Source organism: Durio zibethinus, chromosome 23, assembly GCF_047325235.1.
Source record: "Durio zibethinus cultivar Kanyao isolate XHJ-2024 chromosome 23, ASM4732523v1, whole genome shotgun sequence".
Lineage (NCBI taxonomy): Eukaryota > Viridiplantae > Streptophyta > Magnoliopsida > Malvales > Malvaceae > Durio > Durio zibethinus.
In genome coordinates this window covers 3241979-3253754 of record NC_143184.1, presented here as the reverse complement: position 1 = coordinate 3253754, position 11776 = coordinate 3241979, and positions in this window count along the sequence as shown.

Genomic DNA, 11776 nt, shown 5'->3' with positions numbered 1-11776 from the left:
TGTCATGCCTATTGTACACTTTGCTATTCCATTGTATATCATCAGTTTCCAAGGATTCCCAGAACTGGGTTTTTCCTATCAAATAATGAGATATCCCTAAACTGAGTTGTAATATATAAGAACAGAAAAAAAAAAAGAGGAAAGGAATCAGAAATCCAACCCTTCACTGCCTGGGAGATGTCTTGGGATCATGATCAAGGAAAAATATGGTCTCAATCTCTTTCCCGTTCACAGTCTTCTTGGGCTCATTTTTATCCGCTGAGAAAGAACCCTTACGTTTCCTTGGGGCTGGAGGACATGTCATGGCTTCAGGAATCTTATGCTCTGTAGCAGTCGGGGTCCTACACGTTTCATTGTCAGCAACTGGATCACCTGGCTCTTTGTTGCACTCTCTATCTTCTACATTAACGGTTAGCCTTGCCATTTTATCAGAAAGAAGTTGTTGCGCGTCTTTGCAAATGGGTAGCATGTTTTTCTGGATTTGTCACAACGAAGACAAAGATGTGATTGGAAAAAGGGTGGGCTTGGAAAGAGAAACAAGGGGAATTTTAGGGCATAACAAGTACAAAACAAAGCAGAGTGGGGTCGGTAGTGTAGTTGAGTTTGACTTCTTTTCCGTTTGCATTCAATTTACAAGCCGGCGGACGTTTTATGCCCATTTTGCGTTTGCATTTTTCATCTTTTAATTTGGGATTAGTATAATTTTTTTTCAACATTAATTAAGTGTGGAGTTAAACTGATGTAAATAAACTACATATCCATTTTATGGTATTGAATAGATATTGGAAAGGCCGAGAGTTTGTATGGAATTTGTGAAACTTGCGAATATTTTGATTAGAATGATTTAAAAATTAAATTTTAATATTTTTTAAAAAGTCAGAACCAATAAGACAGATAGTAAATTAATTGTGAACATAAAAGTTCAACTAATTATAAAATATAAAATATTTTACTTAGAATGTGTTTAATTGAAATTATACAAAATATTTTTTATTTACTATGTATTTAACTATTTTATTTTTTATTGATTAATCTTTAAATCAGTTGATATGTCATTAGAATTAACGTTTGAAGGTTATAGATTTAAAATGTTTATACACATAATATTTTTTTCAATTAAATAAATAAGAAGGTAGGAGAATTTAAAAGTAGATTTAAAGCTTTAAAAAAAATTCCCTTTTAAAATTTACATAATTATGTGATTATGTGTTTATAATTTTCAATTAATTTTTAAATCTAATAAACACATTCATCACATTGGTTTTTGTTTTTGTTTAATCACTTATAATTCTAATAAAAAATTTCATAAATTCTACGTAAATCTTACTTGAAAAGGAAAATCTAATTTGGAGACAGCTAAAGAATTAAAGAAATCCTTTAACAATAAAATGTAAAAGGACCCATAATTACACGTCCCCTTTTCTCCAAATCAAATTGTAAACGTGGAATTCAAATTTCCATCCCAATGATCAGTTCTGTATGTGGAATCATAAGATTTTGGAGAATTACAATTTCTGATACCACTTAGCTCTGCTCTTCAACGAAATTCAATAATGTCCGATTTGCGTTCACCGTGACAAATGAAACATGCCTCGAGGCCCGGAAATTCTGGTGTACTTTGTTGTCTTGCCTGGGACAAATAGAGTATTCTGTTATGTGGTCGACAGGCTCGGCCAATGAGGGTTCTTAGCCCACCCAGTGGCTGAAAAGTATTCTGTTATCTCAAGTTGCTTTAAACCGAGTTATGAAAGGTGTCCCCGTTACTCATCCTCCTATTATAGCTGCTATAATCCATGATTGCAGGTGGTTACTGCAACAGCTCCTAAGCACCATGCGCAACACAATTGCTGAGAAGAAGCCTGCGCCAGGAGCAGATAACTTAATTAAAAGGCTTGATCAAAATCATTGAGTTTCTAATTTACGATGAACCTCCTAATACCAATAGCGTAAGCTTTCAATTTTGCTTGCTGACTTGGTAAGTCTGTCACCCCAGGACGGACGTGTTTGTAAACCCAGTCCCACGTTCATTCTAATTGTTTTTGTTTCCTTTAAAAAGAAAATTTGAACAAGAATTTCAAAAGCTCCCTCAACCTTCCTGGTATCTCAGGGTTTGCTTTTGCAGATAGCTCATTAATCATTAGCATGATGTCGGCCATATATATGATTTAAGGCGAAGTTCATGGTATTGACAGAAGGAATGTATATATATGTTTATTAGAATAAAATGTGTAATCCTAGTTTAGCTTCAACTGAAAGTTCCTTTTCTGCCAAGACAAAATACTTGATCGTCTTTCAGTTGGTTTTGGGGATCTGTCTACTCTCTTTTTTGGTCTTTTCCTCCTTCACATGCGGTTTCTCACTTTCTTGCCTTTCCCGTCTTTTCAGCACTAAGTTGCCAAGGGCCAGTTGAGTGGTGACCACATTGTGTTAAGGCGGTTAGTGGTGCTATCTACGTCTGATGACGACTTTCCCAATTTTGTGACGAGCAAATAGATTACAATTGGATAACAAGACTAATCTGATACTTCGTTATGCCGGGCTATATATGTTTCTTGTAATTGGTTGAAACTTTGTAACATCAAGGAAGGTACTAAATTTTGAGAAACCAATAAAGATGGGATAAAGATGAGGTGAAATGATTCCTATAGACTAGGAATGACAACCATGGAAATCAGAAAAGATCAGCCAATTCAATTCCTAGAACACTACTTGAAGGGAAAATGTTCAAAACATGGTTTTTTTTTTTTTTTCCCCTCTAGTACTTGAGACATCAGGACATTAGATGACTAAATTGTAAACCAGCTCCTTCTTACGTGCCATGCTAGCGTTCTGTAAGGTGAAGGCTTTGAATTCTTGATCTTTTAGCTTGGTTGCCAGGCCTAGATTGTGCAATATAGAGCAGAGTCGTGTTGCTACTGATTCATTGAAATGTTCCTGACTTAGTGAGAGAAATCGGACAGATTAGACGCTACAGCCTCTACAATTCTGTAGGATTTAGCCCAGATCAGTCAGCCCATTTAGAAACAGAGTGGATTCATGTTTGCTTTCATTTTAACGTGCACAAAAAAAGTTTTGATAATTTTTTTTCAAAAGAAAACCAAAGAAGAAAGAGGATTCACCAAAAATTGGACGCCCCAACTATTACTTTTACCAACCTTTTTCCTTTCTTTCTATTAGTTTAATTCAGAGTGTTTCAGGACAGGATCATCATCATCAAAAACACCGAAGTGAATCTAGTTTACCAGTTGACATGCTGCTCTTTTATCCTTGTTTCTTTTTAAGCTTTTATGCTTCTGACCTTTCGAATCTATAGCTATCCATAGGGACATCAATATGAGGTAAGCAGATTGTATTTAATTAATTATATAATCTTAACGACACTATAAGAGCATGCAGCAGAATTTCTATTTGCAGGTTTGTCTCTGTCTCCATGATGCGACCTTGCAAAAAAATTGATGCTTTCCTGTAGCCAGTAGCGACCATTTGTTAAGGATTTTTTGCTTCAGCCAACGACTTTTGAAAACTCTCCTCATCAAATGGCTCATGTTCGATTGAGTGTCACTGATCAGGATGTGCCTTTGGTACCTCTTTTCTGAACTGGAAAGGGAAAAAAAGTTATCAATCAAACCTCGTCCCTTTCACTCCCACTCTCCAATTTATCTTCAAACCTGCCCTTTCTTAATTATTGCTTTCAACAATGATGAAGGATATTCCAGACCCTGGAGAAGAAACCACTTGCATACTTCTTAGCTTCCAAAAAGAAAAATTTGTGAATGATAATATATAATATGATTGCTAATAGCTGTATGAGCTGTTTAACATTGAATTTTTAATTTTAATAATCAAAATTTAAATTGTGATAATTTAAATTAAAAAAATAATATTATAATATTATTGTTTCTAAGGGTAAATAATGACCAATTCAGAAAAATCGGGGTCCAATGATGTAAATATCTGATGAAAGTTGACTATCATTTTCCACTGTAAGCAAAAGGGGAAGGTGTAATTATACAAAGTAAAGGGGAGACAAAACAAGCATTTAGCTTGACAAAGCTCGATAAGGCTTTAATCAACTTGTCTAAGCTTTTTGATAATTGATGGGGGTTTAATAATATGTCCCCCTTGTAATGCTTTCTTCATTCTCATTAAAATTAAATTGCCTATCATACTTTTGGTCTCTCTAATCAGTTAAAACCATATATGTATACATATATGATAGATTACAATTAAAAGCTGAAGCCCTTTTTTTATCTGCCAAAAGCACTACTTTTTGACATTTTACTTTGGGGTTAAATACAGTTTTCAGTTGTGACTAACTGAAAAAAGATTCAGGGCTTCTCTGTTTCACTAATTATGATGGTAGAGTTCACCTTAATGAACAAGGCCTGCATTTTTTTTTTTTTTAATATTTTAACAAAAAGCAAAGCTGATGAAATCAGCCATGTTTTTACATTCAATCAATTTCTTCTAATCAACTTCTACTAGAAAAAGCCTTGTTGGTCTTGAAATACAATCTTATGCCTCATTGGTGCATTAAGTATCAGACCCTATGCACCAAAAATTTTCTTTATAATTTGATTTAAAACGATAACGATAAGGTCAATTGCTACAGTTTAAGTTCAAATCAGTCTTAGTTGAGTGTTCAATAGAGATGTATATGACAAATGCACGTGCTTATGCTGCCTCTAATGTTAATGGTCCTGGTTTAGTGGGATACATTAAGGGTCATCCTGAATAGACCCCTCTCTCAGTGCCGATGGCTCTCTCTAGGCACTTAAGGAGGAACGTGATGTGCTTCCTCCAGCTGAAAAAAAAAAAAAAGGAAGGAAAAGGAGTGGGACATTATTGTGTAAATTGTGAGCAACTCTTGGGCCGTTAACATCAATTTCCTGGCGGCCTCAAAGGATGGAAAACAAAAAAAAAAAAAAAAGAGGGGTTTGTCCAATATCATATGTGAAATTATTAGGGAATTTAATGAGGACTTAGCACAATGTCTAATCCCATTACCCCAATGTGATAGTTGATCTTTCTTGTCAATTGGTTGTCATCCTTTTTGAAAAGGGATGGGTTAAAAAGATAATGAAAATGTGATGTGAGGCACCTCTTCTTTTGTTCAAGGACATATAGATTATGTCCATTTGATATTTCAAACAGCTTGTTGATTAGAATCTCAAATATCGAAATCCTTGGTGAATATCGTCCTCTAATATCCCATCAACTACTCAAACTCCTTTTTATTTTGCAATTTTGACTTATTTTTATGATTCAATTAATTAATGGTTGATATTCATTTTTCTAAACAAGATATTTATTTTAAGATGAATCATCAATTGAAGAAAGAGAGATGGAAAATGAAGTTCAAAATATCAAAATATAGTGATATATACTCATTTTAATTCTTTTTCTTTCAAGAAGAAGGCTATAATTTGAAAGTAACGGAAATGATTGCAAGTATTATAATTTAATCTTAAATTATGTCAATTCTTAAAAATAATTACATAAATTAATTAAATTAAATTTTAATTTTAATTTATTCTTTCTTCAACTACAAGGGAAAAGAACATACCTTTTTTTTCCTTCCTTCAGATGCAAGAAAAAACATATTTCATGATATGATTTTTTAAATCTTTATCTAAATCATCAACATTTCGGATCAGTCATATCGAAAACAACTAATCATAGTTGACAATGAAATATAATTATAGATAACAAGTTGATTATATTCTTCTATCATAAGAATCAGAAAATTAGTTTGATAAAGATAAAGAAAATCGATGAAATATGGTATTAATAAATAAAATTAAGGAGAGGGGGAGATCTGAACCTTTAATTTGATAGGGTGAAGACACAGAAAAGAACAAGGACTTGGTCAGACTCCACCGTCATCTAAATTTTCATTTGGAAGCCATTCCACTAAAAAAATTAAAAAACAAAAAGGAAGTTACTTGTATTATTTTACATTCATTGGTAAAATAAAAAATGAATTCAACAAATAAATTTATATATATTTTTTGTCATATTATATTCAAATCAATATTTTTTTTTTAAATTTTAATTTTCCTTTTATTTGATCTAATATAAATATAATTATAAGTGACAAAAAATGATTTAGTTCAACTAAATTGATATAATATTAAATTTAAATTTAATTTAATTAAAAAATTAAAGCATAAATTTAGTTGAATTTTTTAAACTCAATTTAATTTAACTATAAGTATATCATAAAAATTATCTATTATTAATATTCAAAATTTTGATAAAACTTACAAACCACTTAAATATAGTTTGATTTGTTACTTCAACAACTCTAGTTCAACATCCATTAAGCAATAAACGAATCAAATTCATCTTCGGCAACTCGCCTTATTTACTTTATTTTAAGGAAATAGCTATGCATTAAATGCAGCGGCGGGGCTGACGAGCCTGGTTCCCATTGATGTAGCCAATAAGAGACTGACATTAACCTAAACACGACATGGAGGTGGGCGTACGGGTGAAGATGTGACGTGGGATTTACAGTTGGCTGAGGTAGTTGATGGGGCCAGCGAAACGCACACGTGTTGGAGAGCGAGCCAGATTACAACGGATCTTTCCTTCTTCTTTCTTTCGTGTCGATCTGCCCTGGTCTGCCCTGGTGAGTGTGGGTTAAAACCGAACTTCTTTGCGTAATCATTAAACAGTTACGTCCCACAAATGTGGGTTTTTGTGGGTCCAACAGACATTTTTATTGCTCTCCCCTGCGTTTTTTACGCTGCCTAAAAATACTTTTGCCGGCTCTGTTTGGTTACGGCATTTTTGTGCCTAGATTTCGAAATGTTCCCGTTTAACGGAATTTGATAGAAGGGGATGTCAAAACTTTCTAAAATAAAATCAATTGCATTACATCCTCAATTGTTTGTTCGGTACATCTAAAAACAAAAATTAAGGCTCGTTCAATTGCCTTGCTTTGACAATCATTTGGTTATATGTGTTTTAAAGTCATTAATCAGGCGGTCCTTTTTGTTTTTGAATGATTAAGGGTTTGATAATCATAATCATCATTTCAATTATGCAATTAAAGAGGTGTCATTAAGTTACATTGTTACTTGATTTGATTCTTAAGACAGGTTTTATAATGCAATTGTTGACGCCCAATGAAATTTCCAGCCAAACAGGGAATAAGTGCTATCAGGGTTTGTATGGCAGGCGAAATAATAAGTGAGATTTGTCAATGCCACAGCTGACACATTTACCACACAACCATTAAAATATTCATAGTTAAAATCAAAAGGGTAAGCTTTTAGTAATTATAAACAAACTTAGTAAAGAAATTGTTGTGAGGTCAAGAGGCAAGAGTTTAATTACTGCCAAAGTGCTATTTATTATTTTCAGGTGTAAGTAAAATCGTGATCATGATTATAATAATGGCAGACAAACAGAGAGAAAAATATTCCATCACTCAAACAATATTATACAGCAAATTGGTGGTAACAAATGAGTAGCTTCGGGTTAAAACATGGGTTTGCCGACAATCCTTGTTCAACTGATGTAACATTAAATGTTTCCACAACTTTTTCAATCCCAAAAAAAGAATCAAATATGATAAATCCCCAAAAAGATATAGCCTTCTCTGGAAACAATGGATGATGAATTTGCTTTACTTGATTGGGTTTTACACTTTCCTGGATGAATCCCTCAGGAATATCTTCGGGGTCAAGAAAAGCAAAACCCAGATGAAAGAACTTTTGTTTAATCATGGGATTTTTTTTTTCATCTTTGACATCAATGCTTTGCATGGTAATGATAATCAATCATAATTTTACATCCCAATGCAGGATACATCAAGTCATCGGCTACTGATAGAGAGGGGAAAGGAAGCGTCCCCAATGATGGACGGCCGGATCATGAGTAGGCCCACATATATATCCAAAGCTTTCTTGAAATTGTGTGTAAATGACCTGGGTCCCAAAAAAGGAGGGAGAGGGGCTGGGGTTGGGTGGGGGGGGGGGGGGGGAGCCCTAAGAGAGGGGCTGCCCCCTACATTTTCCTTTCGAAATGAATGGTTTTAGATGCCTTTCAGTTTCATAGCATTCTTGAAGTATCCCAGATTACCCTTTTGTGGTGACTTCGGGTGTTTAGGTGTACTTGACAAGAAGAATGTGACACATCCTTAGAATAGAATTAAGGTCACCTTTTCTAAGTTAGGAGCTTCCCTTTGGGGTTGTTTGGGACCCTTGTTTCAAACCCTATATGCAGGGTTTTTCCGTCATGAGATTTCTAACTTTTTTCTGCAGTGCCTTTTAATGGTGATGAATCAAATCATGGAAACTACAGGGTCGGTTCCTCTATTTAATTTCCCTAATTGATGAAACGTCCAGTTTGACCGACTTTGTGATGCTAATCTTTCTATGAGAAGAAAACAACACAAAAAAAGAAGATTGAATAAAGAAAAAAAAAACTATTTTCGGATGAAATATATGGTACCATATATATCCCATGAATTTTTATTCTTTGCTTTCAATGTTAGTTTCCTTTTTGGCATTATTTTTAACCTTAAATGGGGAGAATGATTAAAGAAATGGCCCCTAGAGGTGGGGTTTAATTGGACAAATGTCACATATTCTAGACCCCACCAACACCAAAAATATTATCTATATATCTTAATTACCATTATTTTTTTTTTCTCTTTCCCCTGTAAGGATAAACACGAAGTGGGCAAGGTTTAAATGTGATTAGATTTGGAGGGAGTTGAATCCCCAAAGCCCAGCTCAGCCAATTGAGGGGGACAAACATAAACCAAGTACCTAAATTTTGATTTTAGGCTGGATCCGGTAATTAGCACACTCGTGCAAGCAATGTACCTAGACAACTGAAAGGATTTGGCCACACCCTTGCTTTGATCCCAGTATCATTCTTGATTGAACTCCTTGTAGGCCATCGCCTAATATTTGGTCTTAACCTTAATTGCCGCTTGATCCTTTAAATTATTTGATCTCTCTCTCTCTCTGAACTCTGGCTTTGCTTTGTACTTTTCTTGGGCGCCATTGGATGATAATGAGAACAAGTGAAAAAAAAAGCCTGATGCTCCTAAAGATACCTTTTTTATATTTGCAAATCGGTGAAATGAAAACCAATGAGATTGTAGCGCCGGCAAATTCCGTATATTCATTAAATTTCCATGTCTGTGGACTCCCGATTTTGGCTTTTGAGAACGTTTGTAGTACTTATTTGCCTCTAGCTTTCTTTTTTTTTTTTTCTTGAGAACTCCAAAATTTGACGTCCAAAAGGACCAAACCTGACCACTTCTTGACCATGACTAAAATTTCGAAACCAATTATGATGGTAATAATGCTGTCAAATTAAAGCCTGCAGCAACTAAACAATATTTCTTTTCATCAACCCAAAACTCAGGAAACAAATTCCTTGTGTGGAAAAGGATGGAACTCGGAAACCGAAGTCAATGTTTGTATAAAAACCAAATAAAATTGAAACTAAACATTAAAATAAATAAATAAAGGCCGACCGGCCATGGAAGTTCTTAGGGGTATCAAATATCAATATCATTAACTATAACGTTTTTACATTTAACGGTGAAAGACAACGGTTGACAAAAGGAAACAGCTCATGTGCTTGCATATGATAAGCTCACGAGTGAATGATGAGGCATGGAGATATAATTATAAGTATCTTTTTTTTTTAAATTCTTTTAAAAAGTTTTTCTGGGTTTTAATTAATTTATAATTTGATCTTGTTGGATTTGTGAATTGGGACATTGCTAAGGTCAAGGAAGCCTCATAATGGCGTTACAATGTAGACAAATTAGCTATAATACGAAAATGAGAAAAAAAAAAAAAAAGGGGCAAGAGAGTTGAAGATGCTCAAGGCTTTGGTTGTTTGTGTATATAAGATTGAACACTTTTAAAGGAATATTTGCCTTTCAATGAAACCATATATGCAATTTGCTCCTCGATGGACTTTTTCCATGTCTTTTACGAACTTTGAAATAAATATTTATATATGTGTAGATAAAATTCAAGGAATCTTTCCATCCTGTTGTTCTAATATAAACAAGGAATTGGCTATAATTGTCAGAAGAGACATACTCTTTGGTTTTTAATTTTGTGTAATGTAGAGTAAACATATAGGAATATTTAATATAATTATGGAATAACAGATTGAATTATGCTATCTTATAAACAAACAAACAAAAAAAATTGAACTAAGCTGTGAACTATATAATTATAATTTGCCTAATTTCATCACATAAATAAAATAAAATTGTGTTTTAAAAAAAATTAAAAAATATATCATGAATATAGTAAAATTTATTTATATTTAATTCTTTTATATTTAAAAGTAGCTTCAATGAACAATTCATGAATATGATAGGTTTTTATTCATTTATAAAATTAAAATAATGATCACAAATAATATTTTAAATTTATTAAATAAATAAATAAATCACGAATATAATAAAATCGGTTAATGTTTGGTTCATTTACATAGTTAATTAAAAGATATCATGACAAAATTAAAAAAAAAAAAAAGAAAGATAACTGCGTTTGAGCATTCAATTAGTAACAAGAGTATGTATTTTGTATTCAAAGAAGTGGATTGGAATTTACATTTTTTTAATAGAAAAACTATCAAAGATAGTTAGAGGAAAAAGACATGCACCTGATTTTATTTGATTTTTGTGTTTGTCTTGAAATCTTGCAAGATGGAAAAAGTACGTAGAACAACAACCCTATATGCTACACTATTCTATACCATGTTTTACCTTTTTAAGTTTAGAGGTCATCTAATGTCAAGTTTGATCAATCTACACATTGTTGTCATAATATCATATAGTATTGTTAGGATTTTATTATCCGAAAAATCCGAAAGTGAAACCGTCATGTACTAATAACTTTTTTTTTTGTCCGTTTCTCGGATTAATGATCAGATTCAACCCTTTTTTTTTTTTAAATAAAAAGAAAACACTAGAAAAAGGTTTTTTTTTTCAGAAATTGTTTCATCATTATTCATTTAATTTTCTGGCCTGATTAGCTTAGCAATTCCCCCATTTATTGTTTATCTCTTTCTGTTTTCCGTTCCTAATACCTGTTATCTGTTCTTTGTTTTTAAAATACCCATTTTACCTTATTCTTTACTATTACACTGAGACTCGTCGGTTCTTATTTTTAATTTCGTTGACTACTTGAAATCCAATGAATTTGATCATATGGAAAACAAAACTACTTATAAATTGAATGGGTTTTTTTTTTTTTTGTTCATTTGAAAAGATTAAGTTTGGAGAAAAAAATGTACAAATACTTTTTTTTTTGTTTTTATTTTTCTCCTACAAACAAAGGAAATGATGAAAAAAATTATTTCCATTCCATCTTTTTTTTTCTTTTCCTTTTTTTTCTCTAACTAAACGAACAAATAAATAATCTAATGTTAATTTCGTGTTTTTTTTTCCTTATAAAAAATTAAAATAGTAAAATTAAATAAAAATTAGAACGACAAATATATATTAAAGGTTCATATCTTAATTATATATCCCATGGCAACGAAGCACTTTTTTTTTTTTTTTGAAGAACGAGCAGAGGTAGCAGCTAGCATTAATTTTGAATATAAACTTGAGAGAGTGGCTTAAACTCCAAAATTGAAAACTAATACTAATATTAGTAATTAATTACAATGGCTTGCAAATCTCATATTCGATATTACACGTAAAATATTAATGAGTAAAGACTTCTACAACCAAACAAATATATATGTAACATCAGATCAATTGTTAAAAGAAAAAAAA